This window comes from Meles meles, chromosome 10 (assembly GCF_922984935.1).
Source record: "Meles meles chromosome 10, mMelMel3.1 paternal haplotype, whole genome shotgun sequence".
Taxonomy (NCBI): Eukaryota; Metazoa; Chordata; class Mammalia; order Carnivora; family Mustelidae; genus Meles; species Meles meles.
In genome coordinates this window covers 53,533,523-53,536,841 of record NC_060075.1, presented here as the reverse complement: position 1 = coordinate 53,536,841, position 3,319 = coordinate 53,533,523, and positions in this window count along the sequence as shown.

Here is a 3,319-nt window from a genome sequence, read left to right as displayed (position 1 = left end):
AACACAAAATGGAAATTGAAGTGTTCACTTTACTACTGGTAACACTGTATCCTCGGAGTTCAGTCTGTTCTAGTCCCATCCCAGTCTAGACCTCAAGTCACCATAGCCTTAACACTGATCCTGTGCAGTGAGGGAAGCAAGAGAACAGGAATCCTCAGTTTATAGCCTTCCAGTGGATTTGCTCTTCTTTGAGGAAGATGAGCCATTGGCTGTCACCTACCATGATGTACTTGGGGGCCAAAAATTTTAAATGAGTAAAATGCAGGATCATGTTTTTGCAGTTAATGAGGAATAATATATTTCATTTAGTTAGGACTATCGGGAAACCACAGAGATAAAGGTAATGACACTTACAATGTCCCCAACTGTGGGGGCGCCTGGGTGGCTCAGTGGATTAAGCCGCTGCCTTCGGCTCAGGTCATGATCTCAGGGTCCTGAGATCGAGCCCCACATCGGGCTCTCTGCTCCGCAGGGAGCCTGCTTCCTCCTCTCTCTCTGCCTGCCTCTCTGCCTACTTGTGATCTCTCTCTCTGTCAAATAAATAAATAAAATCTTTAAAAAAACAAAAAACAAAAAACAATGTCCTCAACTGTGTACTGAACCAAGAAGACCCTCAATGGCTTCCCCGTGGTCCCTTCTTCCCTCCCATCCCCCTCTCATCTTAGTCTCTTCTATTGAGAAGAGGGGGCAGATGGAGAACAGATGGTCACAAGCCTACCTTGGACTGCATGCTCTCAAAATACATGTTAGCATTAGATTTTATTGAAATTCTTTCCTCTTCTGGAAGGCCATGGGGAAATGGTGGGCAGAGGCATTATCTAGCAGAAGTTCCTTCACAGAGAAACGTGGGAGGGGGGGGCAGGGTAAAGTTCCCCTCTAGCAGCAGCAAAACTAGCCAGAGAAATGCCCAACACCTCCTGAGGCCCCAGGAGGCCTTCTCTACAGGTGTGTGAGAGGCAGATCAAGAAAGGAGATCCAGCAGGTTTTTTCAAGTTACGGTGCACCAAGGCCTCAGCCAGGTACTGCAGGGATAAATTCACACTCAAGGTAACCCAGGAAAGTTAGAGCCTGGGGTAAGTCCCCATCACTGCCACCATTATGAGCCTCTGAGACTTTGATAGCGTCAATACTCAACTACATTGGGGGGTAAATGGTGAGTATCTTTTCCTGCAGTCATTTTATCCTTACCCAAACATATTCCAGGCACTATACTGAGTTCTGGGAGCCAGCAGAGAAGGAAACAGAGTCCTCATGGAGCTTATATTCCACCACCATGACAACTCTGCTTTTGGGGAACACCCTAAGGCCGGTTCTACTCCACCAGAGAAAATTCTAGCTGCTCTAGAATTCCACTTTAATTCTCTCCACCTCTGATTTTTACCTCTCGGCTATTTGATGTGCGGTGAGCTTCCTGCTGGTGATTCTAGATTCACTGCAGGTACCCCTCCTCCAAGGAGCCTTCCCTGACCCCTTAGCTGCCTGGGCTGAGTGGTTCGTGCTGTGCTGTTGGCACACTGTGTGGGCTTCCATCGCCCAGGAGAACGGCACTTTCCATTCCTTGAGGGCAGGTGCGGTTTCTCATACCACTTTATTCCCCAGCACCAATCACATTGCCTGGGATGGTCGGCACTCAGAAAATACTTGTCGCGCTAAACATTCCCTCCAACCAAAATAATCTCAAGTGACCCAGTTTCTAGGAAGCTCCAAATCTCAAAATTCCAAAAGCAGGTTAAGGACAAGGCTGAGGAGAGCGGGTCCTGGGCAGCTGCGCTTCTGTGGCTTGCAGACCACCCTGAGGGAAGGCATGGAATACTTTGGTGGTGGGAGGGGGGTGTACGTACCTAACATTATCTGATGCCAGGAATGTCATCTAATGCCCCGAGGTAGATGCACACCACACCCAGAGAGGTGTTCTGGCAGGTGTGCCCCAGAGTCCGCAGGCTCGGAGCCCCGGGAGCCGGCAGGGGGAGTGCGAGAGCCACCGGGCGCCCCCAGCGGGGCGGGTACAGGCCGGGAGGGGCGCTCGGGTAACTTTTTGGTTGGTTGCCGCAGGGTGCCCGATCGCCCAGGCCCCTTTTAAACTTGGTATCTCCAACGCCCTCTCTTTTCCGCCGCGGCGCGCGACTCGGTAAGTACCTTCCGACCGGCTTGACGCCGAAATAGGCCACGTGGGAGGTCTCTGGTGGCACTTACTAGTCGCTTCCCTCCTTGTCCCCGTGCTCGCCCTGTCCGGGCGTCCGTGACCCCGGTTCGGCCTCAGCTTCCCAAGGGCCAAGTGCCCCTTGGGAAAGGCCACCCGATCCCGGGGAAGGAGCCCCCCGGGGGGGGGGGGCACCACCTCTTAGGTGGGCACGTCCTCGGGAATCCGGGGACCCTAGTCCCCGGGAAGCACCCTCGTGGCACCTAAACAACCCCCAGTCCCCGCCCGTCTAGTGCCTGTGGCCCCGACGCTCAAGGGTTCCAGGCCACAGAAGCTTCAACCTCCTATTTCAACGAAAAGAGAACTTTCGGAGGACGCAGCTGGGGGTTGGGGGCCGCCGAGCCGGCTGGGTGTCCGCATTGCCGCCGCACTCGGGGCTCCAGCCTGCGGGCTCTTGGCAATGACCCCCGACATTGCCAGTTTGGAGAGTGAGCGAGATCGTGGATCTGAGCGCTTGCGGTTTCCGTGCGGAGCAGCGTGGTTACAGTGCCAGCCACAAACCGAGGGGACTTCGCACGCGCAGCCGCTCACTACAGACGCCTTTGCGTTGCCACTTTGCAGGGTAATTGGGCTTTTCCAAAGGTCTGGGATGAGTCTTGCCAAAGCTGGTAGCTGCTGTGAGCCCTCATCAAGGAGCCTGCAATGTTCTTCCCCAAAGTCATGGTTTTCTGTCCTGGGGGGAAAAATCTGAACCATTGGGGTTCTAATTTGTGTCCACTAAGACATTGGCACACCTTGCTGTAGAAAGGGCTAGTCTCCGAATTTTGCAGAGATCTAAATTTAGAGTTGAATGAATGAAGAACTCGTTGTAGATATCCTAGGTATGACTTAGGAATCTCCCCTTGAAATATGAGGCTTGTGAGGTTCACATGTTTGCCCTAGAGTTATGAAAGGCTTTAGCACTTGTTAGAAAATAATTCAGTTTTACTGATTAGGAAACCCAGTGGGACATCCATTTTATCATGCTTTTAGAGGGGGGTGGGTAGTTTTGCAAACTGTGCTGTAGGGACCCTTTTGCAGCTATATATATGAGTCCAAAGCACATGGCCAGGGTTCCCTGCCCTGCATCCCCCTGTCTGGTGACTAGCACTGCCACACCAGCAAATACAGTGGTCAGGC